Genomic DNA, 14,210 nt, shown 5'->3' with positions numbered 1-14,210 from the left:
TAATTGACAACTTTGAATATCAGGTCGCTAGTTACTTTAATACCTCAATTCTAGCTTCAACTTCGACTCTTACTATAATTCCGCACCCAATTTTCAGGGTTTCCAATAGGATACGCTTGTGTTGCGAGATTAAGGGGAAGGGAAAACCAGCAAATTAGACCATGAATCTGTACTCCTGCTTTCTGTTAATAAGCAGAAGCTCAAACAGGAATTACCCGTGACTCTCTTCTTTGAGAAATTGACATCAGAATCAGAGATTATACTACAGGACTGCTTTGCTAGCGGTGATTGGAATATGTTCCCGAGACGCCGATGACAACATTGACGAGTTAACCACATTCACTGACTTCATTAGGAAATGCATTGGTGACATTGTCCACACAGTGATGGTTCGCTGCTTCCCCAATCAAAAGCCTTGGATTAACACAGAGGTTGGCGCTAAACTAAGGTTGGCCATCGCAGACAACTCTGAGGCTACGGCTGAGGACAGAAACAAGTACAAGAAGTCTCGCTATGACATCTGCAGATTCATCAAACGAGCAAAAGGACAATATAACAATAAGGTAGAATCATATTACACAGGTGCCGATGCCCCCCCCACCGGTATGTGGCAGGGGCTACATTCCATTACCTATTATCACAGAAGACCCAGCTATGATCTGTCCAACTATGCCGCTCTAGCAGCCGCCAATAACACTGTGTCATGCGTCGTTTTCAACCTCTCCTTGTCCCAGTCTGTAATCCTCACATGTCTTAAGCTGACCACCATCATTCCTGTTCCCAAGAACTTTAAGGCTTCATGCCACAATGACTACCGCCCTGTAGCACTCACATCTGTAATCATAAAGCGCTTTGAAAGGCTGGTTATGCCATACGTCAACCGCATCATCCCAGACACCCTAGACCCACTCCAATTTTCATACCACCCCAACAGATCCATAGACAACGCAATCTCAGTTGCACTCGACACTGCCCTGACCCACCTAGAAAAGAGTAATACCTATGTAGGAATGCTAGGCTACGCACTACCCAAACACCATCATCAAGTTGGTGTTTGATGGCGGTAGTAGGCCTAATCCAATGATAAAGGCATATTGCTTGCGCTTTTTAAAATGATTTGTGTCATGCTGTTGACGGTAGGTGCAGTTGATTCAGAAGCCCTACTCATGGGTAAGCAAAGTCTTCCCATTGTGAACCATTTCATGTGTCTGAAAATCCCCTCTACCAGCTGACCAGGAGATCTGTGGCTAAATGGAGTGTGTCTATTGCGCTGGCCAATCAGATAGCTCAAATCACCATGTCTACAGAGCTTCCACGAACCCCGGCCACAGCAAAGTTTGATACTAGCCCGAGTAAGATTCAATCACTTTGAAAACCATGGCCACAGAGAGACTGTCAAAGAATACAGCAAAGAGCTGTTGTGTTTTTATACGTGAGTTCATGTTAAATGTTTTATTCAGCAAGGTCACTGATTTTATTCAACTCTATTACAAAAAATAAAACACGCTTCTCTACTACTTCCAGCGCTGCAGCTGCAATGAATGAGTAGCCAAGTGTATTGATAGCCCTGTGTTTTTATTATTATTAGCTGCTCGTCGTGTCTATTTTAATATCTAGGAAAATGTTGCTTTCTCTGGTCATAAGAACAACATGAATTTGTGCTTGAGGCAGATGTAGTACGACTTGAGTTTCGCCATCAGGTGGAAGAGGTGTCCCCTCTTTCTGGTCAGTCTCACGAGAGGAAAGGAAGGAGAGAGCAGGGACCGTGAGAGAAGGACCCTCTGCTGTTCTCTCCCTGTCTCCATTGACACTAATGCCGTGTTCAAAACAACTGGTAACTCGGATATCTCAGACTTCAGTGTGTTCAAGACAACTGGGAACTCGGGGGAAAAAAACTAGATTCACCTGGGAAGAATCGTTTGGAACGGTCAGCCAACTCGGAATTCCAAGACGGAAACTCTGGCATTTTTCTAGACCTCCGATTTTCCGACCTGAAGATCACTGACGTCATGACTTGACGAGATCCCAGTTGGCTTGAAAGCACCATGACCATCGGATGCAGCTACCATCAGTCCAGTAAAATAAAAAAGCTATTTGCTATTTCAATTGATGCTCAACTATGCCTTGCAAGTGCTACACCAACTGATCTAATTTGTAATCAAAGCCTGAGTTTTGAAATATAATATGGTCTGAGATGAATAATATTGGCAGGCCAGGAATATAGCCAATATGCTATGATAATGTATTAGGCCTACTGCACAAACCCCATTCTTACAGAATTGTTTTTATTAGGTTAATGTTACCTTTTTAAAGTCATGTTTAAAAATAATTTTGCTTTTTGACTGCAAAAGTGATCTTGAATCAAAAAAGGTTGGTGACCACTGCTCTACATGCATATACATTCACATACAATCATCCACTGCTGTTTATCATATATCCTGATGCCTAGCCACCTTAACCCAATACATACAGTTGAAGTCGGAAGTTTACATGCACCTTAGGCAAATACATTTAAACTCAGTTTTTCACAATTCCTGACATTTAATCCAAGTAAAAATTCCCTGTCTTAGGTCAGTTAGGATCACCACTTTATTTTAAGAATGTGAAATGTCAGAATAATAGTTGAGAGAGTGATTTATTTAATATTTTTATTTCTATCATCACAATCCCAGTGGGTCAGAAGTTTACATACACTCGATTAGTATTTGGTAGCACTGCCTTTAAATGATTTAACTTGGGTCAAATGTTTCGGGTAGCCATCCACAAGCTTCCCACAATAAGTTGGGTGAATTTTGGCCCATTCCTCTTGACAGAGCTGGTGTAACTGAGTCAGGTTTGTAGGCCTCCTTGCTCGTACACGCTTTTTCCGTTCTGCCCACAATTTTTCTATAGGATTGAGGTCAGGGCTATGTGTTGGCCACTCCAATACCTTTACTTTGTTGTCCTTAAGCCAATTTGCCACAACTTTGGAAGTGTGCTTGGGGTCATTGTCCATTTGAAAGACCCATTTGTGAGCAAGCTTTAACTTCCTGACTGATGTCTTGAGATGTTGCTTCAATATATCAACATTATGCCATCTATTTTCTGAAGTGTCCCTCCTGCAGCAAAGCACCCCCACAACATGATCCTGCCACCCCCGTGCTTCACGGTTGGGATGGTGTTCTTTGGCTTGCAAGCCTCCCCCTTTGTCCTCCAAACATAACGATGGTATTTATGGCCAAACATCAGACCAGAGGACATTTCTCCAAAAATAACAATCTTTGTCCCCATGTGCAGTTGCAAACCGTAGTCTGCCTTTTTTTATGGCGGTTTTGGAGCAGTGGCTTCTTTCTTGCTGAGCGGCCTTTCAGGTTATGTCGATATAGGACTCGTTTTTACTATGGATATAGATACGTTTGTACCTGTTTCCTCCAGCATCTTCACAAGGTCCTTTGCTGTTGTTCTGGGAATGATTTGCACTTTTCACACCAAAGTATGTCCATCTCTGGGAGACAGAGAGCGGTGTGACTGCTGCGTGGTCCCATGGTGTTTATACTTGCGTACTTTTGTTTGTACAGATGAGTGTCGTACCTTCAGACATTTGGTAGCTTGCTCCCAAGGATGAACCAGACTTGTGGAGGTCTAAAAAAAATCTGAGTTCTTGGCTGATTTAATTTGATTTTCCCATGATGTCAAGCAAAGAGATGCTGAGTTTGAAGGTAGGCCTTGAAATCCATCCACAGGTACACCTCCAATTGACTCAAATGATGTCAATTAGCCTATCAGAAGCTTCTAAAGCTATGACATCATTTTCTGGAATTTTCCAAGCTGTTTAAAGGCACAGTCAACTTAGTGTATGTAAACTTCTGACCCACTGGAATTGTGATACAGTGAATTATAAGTGAAATAATCTGTCTGTAAACAGTTGTTGGAAAAATTACTTTTATCATGCACAAAGTAGATGTCCTAACCTACTTGCCAAAACTACGGTTTGTTATCAAGAAATTTGTGGAGTGGTTGAAAAATAAGTTTTAATGACTCCAACCTAAGTGTATGTAAACTTCAGACTTCAACTGTATCTACCGCTATCACTCCAGTATCCCTACACATTGTAAATATGGTATTGGAACTGACCCCATACTTACTTCTGCTGTTCTTATTTTCGTTCTACCTCGTGTTATTTTTAGTACTACATTGATATTGATTACTGCATCGTTGGGTTTTTAGCTTTCAAGAAAGGCATTATACTGTACTTGTGCATGTGACATTAAAACTTGATATACAGCAGAAAGGTTTCTTGGGCCTGTGAGTCCATTACAACATGTTTGCATAGAACAGCCACACTAGTCCGTAGGACATCTAATTTATTGTGGGGTGAATGGGTGAGCTCTTTTCTTGTTGTTTCTTGAGAAACACATCGACAATGACAAGGACTTAGACCACAACCATCTTTTTACTGATGTAATCCTTGTGTAACCCTTCGCCAGGGAGCCAGAACTGGGGGTGGAGGGGTCAAGGGTTGGAGGTTGAGGGTCGGAGGCGGTGGTGTGGGTGGTGGTGGTTTTGGTGAAGCTGGGGATCGATTGGATGGGCTGGGAGAGACAGACACACAGATCATCCCTATTAATTTACTGAGGCTAATCACAGTAGATTTCCTTTGACAAGAGAGATTACAAACACAGATTGGGGCTGGACAATGGGGATTTGGCTGTCATGCAATGTCTTCACATTGCAGGGAGGACAAAAGGCTGAATCAAACAAGAGGAATGTGTGTGTGTGTGTGTGTGTGTGTGTGTGTGTGTGTGTGTGTGTGTGTGTGTGTGTGTGTGTGTGTGTGTGTGTGCGTGTGCGTGTGCGTGTGCGTGTGCGTGTGCGTGTGTGTGTGTGTGTGTGTGCGTGCGTGCGTGCGTGCGTGCGTGCGTGCGTGCCTGCCTGCCTGCGTCCATTCATGTGTGTGTATGTGTACCACCTTTTGGACAGCGTGCTGATGGGGAGTACAGGGGGGGGGTCAGGGACCCTCAGAGCACAAAGCTCAGGCATCCCACGGGTCTGCTATGACACTAGACAGTGATCAACATGTGCATTGACCATTGTGAAGGCCCATAATGGGACCAAAGAGCTGTGTTTACTTTTAAAAGGGCCTATTTGAAATGGAAGATGTTCACCAGGGGTAAAGACAAGAGGTGGGCGGCCATGGGGGGTGTTAAGGGAACCTCTGACAGTGCAGGACAAGACAAGACAGAGACTTGTTGTAGGGCTATCAGCAACACTCAAGTCGATGGTACTTGTGGGAGTTTATCATTAGGCCTTAGGAGTATGTCCTTTTCCTATATGGCCAGGTTTATGATTGTGAAGTGGCCCGCACTTAAGGCTTCACACTTTTCAACTGGAAAAAGAGTGCCTGTTTTTCTGTCGTACTTTACTGTTCTCTGAAAATAACATACATTTTGGAGAGATATTTTTCTGGAGATGAGACCTATTTTCAAAGTGTTGGTCTTAACTTGAGACATTTGAACTCTTGAGAGAATATCTCGGGCATTGTCCTCTCAGGGAATACCATGTCTGAAACACACACAGACACACAGACAGACAGACAGACCGCCCGCCCGCCCGCCCGTCCGTCCGTCCATCCGCCCGTGAGAAAGAGAGGAATTAGGTCTCAAGCCACCAACCGCATGGAAAGCTCATAACTCAATGAGACAGGCATGGCCATAGTGGTTTCTATGATATAGATGACTTTCACAGAGACAAAATTATCACATGCCAAAAGAAGCTTATATAGTGCGAATATACTATATTGAATGAGCTGGAAGGTTCCAGAAGGCTTGCGTTGGTGGTCTAATTAATGCTGCATTACATTTACAGACCTCATATAATAGGACCTAGTTATGATTCTGAGGTTGTCATGATAGTCAGCCTCAGACTCACCCACAAAGCCACTCTAGACATTCTTTCACCCCCCCCCCCGATGGATGCCTTTTAGTACTTTCTTTAAAGCCACAGTCGGTAAGATTTCTATTCATTTAAATTGATTAAATAAAAGTACCCCATTGATTTAGAAGAATATGGCTTATAAATACCTTCAAGTGGCAATCAGCAGTTGGAACAATGACAAAGCGCTCTGCCCAGCCCTGTTTTAGTAAAAAGTTGAGGAACATAGCTATGGATTCAAGGACTGGCCAATCCATGATATCAAAAATATACTTTTAATCATGTTTTGAAGTTATATAGTATTTATTTACATTTACTTTTGTGCAAACATTGGAGCGAAACAAAATCATAGTTTGGGTTCTGATTGGGTACAACAGTTAAAACTAAGCTCATGCGGCATTTATGGGTACATTGCATTAATTCAGAAGTCCAAAAATGGATGAAGCAACCGCAGATTGCCCCATTAATGAGGTGTTTAAACAACCTATTATTCCATTGCTTATGTTTTGGTTGGCAGCCCACATATTCTGTGGATGCAGGAATTGCAGAGTGTGGCTTTAATGCTCATGGAGAACTGACTTGGATGAAGTCTGTGCAATCAACCTGAATCGCCATGCAGCGGAGCAGAATTAAGAGGTATGATCAGACTCTGCAGGGAGCAGTTCCTGAATGACGAGGGGCCATTGAGGGAGGTACCCTACTTCCTACTTATTGCAATCACATGACTTAATAGACATACTTTGATTCGTTGCACGATTGTCAGGCAGACCAATAGAGAACAGGCTGGGACGGCAAACATGTTGGATCTGCAAAAGTGTTACCATGAATGATAATAATGCAAAACTGTGCTAATAGTGGCGTACGGTGGGATATGTTATATCCCTCATTTAATTTGATGGTGGATTCTGTGTCTAGACTCTAGAGTGAGACTCTCTGTGGATCAGTTCAGGGTTCTATGTTCCATCCCCTCTGTATGGATCCATTCATCTATTCTTCATTTGTTTTCTCCTCCTTTCTTCTCCTCTTATCCCTCTCTTTCATATCGACTGACTGTGGGCCATATGAGACGTTTGATAGTAATTTCCATGTAACATCTTGAACAAGTCTGTGAAAGCAAAACTGCCGGGCTTGTTTTTTTCTTCCTGTCCACGCTTTAGAGGCAGTATTTCCCTGCCTGCCACCCGGGACCACCAAAGATGTGAGCTGTTTGAAAACAGTTCCTCAAATCAATTACAATCTCTCACCCAGTCTGAATGAATATCCTCTACTCATCAGTGAGGAGTTTCTCTCGCTGTCTGACATCTACCATGGAAAGCACATACGAGTTTTTTTTATTTTGTATTTGTGTCTGTTTGTGCGTGTGAGCACGCACGTCAATGTGCTGTGTGTGTGTAAGCGTGCATGCGAGTAAGTACACGAGTACATATGTGTGTATAGCTTAACACATGAAACTATCCACACAGCTCTTTAGCTCTATATAGCATCATCACATTAACAAAGAGAACAAATGAACTTTACAAAATGACTAAATGTAATGTGACTGAACATAACCTCTGGTTGTATACAGGTCAGAACCTCTCACAGGAATTTGGAGCGTTCACATTTTTAGGATAACTCACTTATCAGTGAAAGTTGGAAGTGAAACATCTGAACCTATGAGCCCCATAAGGAACTTCTCAGCTCAAACACAGCTCCATCACATCTAATACTTTAATTCTCACGGTTACAGAGAAAAATATGGTGTCTCGAAAAACACCATGCGAGAAGAAGAAGAGAAGGTAAGAAGAAAAGGACGATGTAGAGGAGGTGGAGGGTCACGACTGTGGTGCCTTGAATTAAACAGCTGAAGATTCTTTTGAAAGCCCAGTGCATATAAAAGCCTGCCATCAACACGTATAATCTCTTAGCTGAGCCCATTGAAAGCTGGGTCTTGGGGGTTAATTCACCAATCGCTCCGCGTTTGAATCAACTCTAGACTCACATTGAGATGAAAGGCCGTGTAGTCCCGGGACCGAGGGCTGCAGCTCTGGGGCCCGCTGAGCCAGGACGACTGGGGCTGATTATTGCATGTTCGTCTGGTCGGACCTCCATCGGGACAGGGAAACTGAAAAGAAAAACAATAATTAGAGATAATTGCTTGTGTCCAAACACGAGCGTTGAAGCCCTCATCCCCCCTCCTCCCTCCATCCCCCTTCTTCTCCCTTCTTCTCCTTTGGTAGTATGTGAGGTGGAATGAAAAGGACACCCCCCTGTTTGGACAGCTGGGCAGGCGAACATAATTTGTGACAGCTGAACTGAAACGTCTTTAACCATGAAGGGAGTAGAGAGAGAGAGAGAGGAAGAAGAAGGAAAGAGAGAAAGAAGAAGGAGAGAGAGAGAGAGAGAGAGAGAGAGAGACAGAGAGAGAGAGAGGAAGGAAGGAAGGAAGGAAGGAAGGAAGGAAGGAAGGAAGGAAGGAAGGAAGGAAGGAAGGAAGGAAGGAAGGAAGGAAGGAAGGAAGGAAGGAAGGAAGGAAGGAAGGAAGGAAGGAAGGAAGGAAGGAAGGAAGGAAGAGAACCAGTTCAAGATAAAAATAGAGACGTAAGGAAGAGAGAAAAGAGAGATGTGTAGGGGAGACAGCAGAGAGAGAAGTAGGGGGGTATGGGAGCGCTGGGGTTGGACACGCATCATAAACTAGCAGGAGAGTGTGGATTTGAAGCCATCCGCAAAAACGGTAGACTGGAGACCAGCTCGACATCAAACGCTGTGCAATTGGAAAATAGCTAAATATTTAACGATAGAACGCCGCTGAACATGGTGTCATGCCAGGTTTGACGCATTGGGTTAATTTGCTGCTCCCTTCACCTCCTGGTGGTCGCGGGGTCAAGCTGAACTCAGAATGAGGCAGCCAAAATCATGTCACTCTGGGGAGGCAGGTCAGGGGTCAACGCTGAGAGTCCCAGTATGTAGGCCAAAACAAGGACCATATGTGAACGGATACACATTTTAAACAAATATAACTCCAGATTTTCCACCCCTTCTCCCTGCGGCCCTTTCACTCCCCACCCTCCACCCCCCACATGTCGACCCACCACAAATATTCTGCTCTAATTCAATAAAGTCATAAATACCTCTGTAATGGTAAATTGACATATGTTGGCAGTGTGCCCTAGTCAATTCACAGTGGCAGAAGTTTTCCCGGAGGGAAAATATTACCACAAACACAGGATTATTTTAACAAAATAACCCTGCTTCCAAAACCTCCCGTGTTTACTTTTCTCCTCAAACCCAATTTCTGTTCATTTGAAATGTGGTACTGACTATTGTATTTACCCATAGGGAGGGATGGAAATGGCATGGGAAGTTAGTCATGTGACTGATGCTGATGGAAGTTGCTATAGGCTAGATAAGCAGGACTCTCAAAGCGTTTAAACTACTGTTAAACCTAATTCTCACTATATCCCAATAGAGATTTCATGAGTTGTTAACTGATTCTTCCAGTTTTTGATAGCCTAATAAAGAATAACTGTGTGGGCTTTCAATGACAGTTCTTTGAGTACATTGTTGTTATTGTTTTAATAAAATACCTATCTAGATTGATATACAGTACATGGATCTAGTGTTATTGATGTATATAATTTGCCTTATTGCTATTGATTTGACTGAGAAGTGTTCATGACTGAATTTCTAAGAGTGACTCTCTAAGGTCTAAGAGGGCACACAGGTGTCAGCATGTCACCTCAATTGACATCCCAATTATCCAATCAGTGATTATAGTGCAGGTGGCCTCAGAGGGTGACTAGCTTTAAGAGTGCTATGTTCAATGTGTTCTTCTGTTCAGAACTCATATTATTGATTCAGTCTGGCATTAAGTCTCACTTTAATGTTGATCAACCGTGGGATTCATTTGGAAATGTACTTAATATTGCAGAATTGCAGTTAATAAAAGTGTCAACATTTGATGGTTGGGAGTTTGAGGCCAGTCTTATATCATGCTGTTTGGTTCGAAACCCTACATATATTTAGATTTAGTGGGGATCCTGATACTGGGGGAAAAGAAGTGAGAGCAGACTGAACTCCTGTCCTCACCTTTCTGGTGATTTACTGACACACACTCAGTTAATAGAGCTCTTAATTAATGCACAGCTTATTGCACACTGATACACAGAGGATTGTGTGTGTGTGTGTGTGTGTGTGTGTGTGTGTGTGTGTGTGTGTGTGTGTGTGTGTGTGTGTGTGTGTGTGTGTGTGTGTGTGTGTGTGTGTGTGTGTGTGTGTGTGTGTGTGTGTGTGTGTGAAATCGAATCAAATTGTATTTGTCACATGTGCTGAATACAACAGGAGTAGCCGTTACCGTGAAATGCTTAGTTACAAACCCTTAAAACCTGTTGAGTTTAGGGGGCAGTATTTTGATGTTTGGATGAAAAACGTACCCAAATAAAACTGCCTATTTCTCAGGCCCAGAATCTAGAATATGCATGTAATTCAGATTAGGATGGAAAACACTCTAAAGTTTCCAAAACTGTCAAAATATTGTCTGTGAGTATAACATAACTGATATTGCAGGAGAAAACCTGAGGAAAATCCAACAAGGAAGTGCCTAAGAGAAACGAATCTCCCTGTTCCATTGCATACCTTCCCTCCATTTAAAGGGATATCAACCAGATTCCTTTCTCTATGGCTTCCACATGGTGTGAACTGTCTTTAGACATAGTTTCAGGCTTTTATTATGAAAAATGAGCGAGAAGGGTCACATCGCGTCAGTGGATGGCTGGGGGCCAGCAGAGTTTTGCATGCGCAACAGCTTGGAGTATACATTTTCTCTCTCTCTCCTATTGAAAAAGCTACAGTCTGGTTTAAATATTATCGATTATTTATTGTAAAAACAACCTGAGGATTGATTATAAAAAACATTTGACATGTTTCTACGAACTTTACGGATACTATTTGGAATTTTCATCTACCCCGTCGTGACCGCTCGAGCATGTGAATTTCTGAACAAAACACCCCAACCAAATGGAGGTATTTTGGATATAAAATAATCTTTATGGAACAAAAGGAACATTTATTGTGTAACTGGGAGTCTCGTGAGTGAAAACATCCGAAGATCATCAAAGGTAAGCGATTCATTTGATTGCTTTTCTGACTTTCGTGACCAATCTACTTTGCTGCTAGCTGTTTGTAATGTTTTGTCTGCTGAGAGAGATGTCCTAACATAAACGCTTGGATAGCTTTTGCTGTAAAGCTTTTTTGAAATCTGACACGCCAGGTGGATTAACAACATGCTAAGCTGGTTTTTGCTATATTGCACTTTGTTTTCATGAAAATGAAATATTTTTAGTAATTCATTTGAATTTGGTGCTCTGCAATTCAGCGGATGTTGACGAAAATTATCCAGCTAACGGGATGGGTGCACCAAGAAGTTTTAACAATGCAGTTTTAAGAAAATAAGAGTTAAGAAAATATGTACTAAATAAATGAAAGTTTAAAACAACTATATACAGATTGTGTGTGTGTGTGTGTGTGTGTGTGTGTGTGTGTGTGTGTGTGTGTGTGTGTGTGTGTGTGTGTGTGTGTGTGTGTGTGTGTGTGTGTGTGTGTGTGTGTGTGTGTGTGTGTGTGTGTGTGTGTGTGTGTGTGTGAATTTAATCATCTAAATTCTCAGTCAGACATTTTCTGACGAGACCACAGTCTTGCCAGATAGCTGACAGGGTCATTGAGAAACTTATTAGTCCCCTAAAACAGTTCCCTGAAGTTCACATACCTTTACAGCCACACAGATAGCATCTGTTTAAATAATCAATCAAGCGAGTTCAGCCTATTTTTATGAACTTTTCATACATGATCATTTTGGGTCATTCTTACACAGGAAAGATATGTCATATATAGCAAAAGGTATATGTAAAACACATGAACAGACATTTGATCAAATGTGTCTACTTTTCCATTTCATTCAATCTTCAGTGCATCTGTCATTGATATAACCAAATAAAAGGGTAATACACTGAATGAAATAAGCGTAATGTCAATAACTCTTCAAAACATACAACAACATAATATACATGTACATACAGTATTTACCACACTCAACATACAAATAAAAGTGGAAACTCATCAATGAACTCCTAATAACTTTCCTGCGATGCAGGACATTTTTAACTAGTAGTGTAATTGAGTTTTAAGAATGCTTCTGAAGTTTGTAATTTCCAATTTTATATACGCTTCAGACTTGATTTTCATTTACGGAAAAATATATCAACGCCTATAAAAACGTCCATTAAATATAATCCACATAATAATTCACATTTCCAGCTGCTGCAGGATTATTTTCCTGCTGTAACAAACTGGCTTAAATTAAGATCCTATCTGTACCATAAACATACATTACATGTTTGCTATACAGTGAACAAATTACATTGACCCTTAGACCAACATATACAGTATGTAACACATATAACCCTACTCAATAACATATCAGTCTACCTCAGCCTCTGCTCCGTGGATTAGATGAGTAAAACACCTGCTCCTAGAGACTGAGCTAGGGACCGAGTCAGACCCTATTCTCTACATTGTACACTATTTTTAACCAGAGCCCTATGGCAAAAGTCATTAAATAAAAAGGGAATAGGGTGTCATTTGGGATGCAGCTTGAGTCTGATTTTGGCCCAATCCTCATCCTCAGGCAGTAAAAGATGTGATGAGGAGCACTCTAAGAGGGTCCAGAGAGAAGTGCTGCCTCCTGCCTCCCAGGCAATGGTTTTCTCAGGGCTCACTGCCTGAGTCAATGAGAGAGAAAATAAGATGACTACTGCTGATGGGTTTGCCCCACTACAGCACCACCCCTGGTTAACCAGGGTAGAGTACCTTCATCTCAAAAGTCCCACTGTACTGTCATACTCCAGCTTGCCCACAACTGACGTGAAACTCCCTATGTGAGGATTATGTAAATAAGTGTGTGTACGAGTGTGTGTGCACACTTTTGGTCTGAGAGTAGTATGTACATATGTTAGGGACAGATTGCGTGTATGTGTGTCTATGGTCTATAGCCCAGCACCATATGAAAAATCCTATGTAAATGGCTTTTTATGCTGAGCAGGCCTGCAAATAATTTCCTGTGGACTGACTATTTATCAGATCCCCTTGAGCTTTACTGTCGGATGCTCCTCGTACAACAGTTTGGAAAGTGCGTGTGTGTGTGTTTGTGTGTGTGTGTGTAATCTATGTGTTTGAGTATTTGCACGTGTCTTTGAGTGTGTGTATGAGTTTTTGTTTGTGCGTAGGTCTGTGTGCATGTCTACCGGTATGTGTGTGTCTGCATGTGTGTGTGTGTACAATACTCTCTCCATCCATATACAGACCTAGACTTGCTCGCTGGGTGGCGACACTCCTGGCAAACAGACTGAAAACTGCAAAGACAAAAGCTGGAACAACAGGAAGATAATTCGGATTTGATTGTTTTCACGTGTTCTTCATAAACAACAAAGTTTTCCTGTGCCTCCAGCGTGTTTTCCTGCAAACATGGAATCCATTTGTCCCCCAGTCCCCGTGCCCTTTAGTTACGCTGAGTTACGTAACACGTTGCATACACCCCCCACACACACACACACACACACACGCACACGCACGCACACACACACACACACACACACACACACACACACACACACACACACACACACACACACACACACACACACACACACACACACACACACACACACACACACACACACACACACAGAGAGCTGGCAGAGACCTGGCCCTAGCCCACCACTGTGACTGTGGTGGTTATCTTTGATATAGTCAGGAACTTATTTCCAAAATAGCCACTTTCAGCAGCCTAAAAATAGTCCCAAGGGACCCAAAGACTGAAATATAACTGTCAAATGTCAGATCTGCCTTAGCCTGTGACAAATCAAACACATGTAATTACTAACAATGTCATGAAGGCAACTGTGCGCCCTCTACAATGTGATTTTAATGAAATGGTGCGTGTGCAAGTGTGTGCATGTGCTTGTGTAGACAAATACATTGAAAACACATTTCGCACATACATAATGCATAGATACACACACAAAAATACATTCATCCTGTTCATATATTATTATTATTTGTTTATATCATTAGTGGTATTATTTTTTGTATTTATTAGGATCCCCAATTAGCTGCTGCAGAGGCAGCGGCTAAATCTTCCTGGGATCCAAACAGGAAACAACACAACAAATGAAATACATAATATACATACATAGCACTACATTTACAATACAATTTAGCCATTCAGCAGACGCTCCCATCCAGAGCGACCCACAGCTAGTGCATTT

General features: G+C 42.1%; 1 long non-coding RNA gene across 1 annotated transcript; it reads right to left on the bottom strand.

Moving 5' to 3' along the window:
• Positions 1 to 2,171: 2,171 nt before the first annotated feature.
• On the bottom strand, positions 2,172 to 13,423 carry LOC127930767 (uncharacterized). The gene is made up of 3 exons (XR_008139362.1): positions 13,248 to 13,423; positions 7,892 to 8,014; positions 2,172 to 4,571 (listed from the first exon to the last, which is right to left on the bottom strand). It is a non-coding gene; the product is annotated as an uncharacterized LOC127930767 (long non-coding RNA).
• Between the last annotated feature and the right edge of the window lie 787 nt (positions 13,424 to 14,210).

This window comes from Oncorhynchus keta, chromosome 6, assembly GCF_023373465.1.
Source record: "Oncorhynchus keta strain PuntledgeMale-10-30-2019 chromosome 6, Oket_V2, whole genome shotgun sequence".
Lineage (NCBI taxonomy): Eukaryota > Metazoa > Chordata > Actinopteri > Salmoniformes > Salmonidae > Oncorhynchus > Oncorhynchus keta.
Note: the sequence above shows the minus strand (reverse complement) of the source record. Positions and strands in the feature narration are given on the sequence as shown.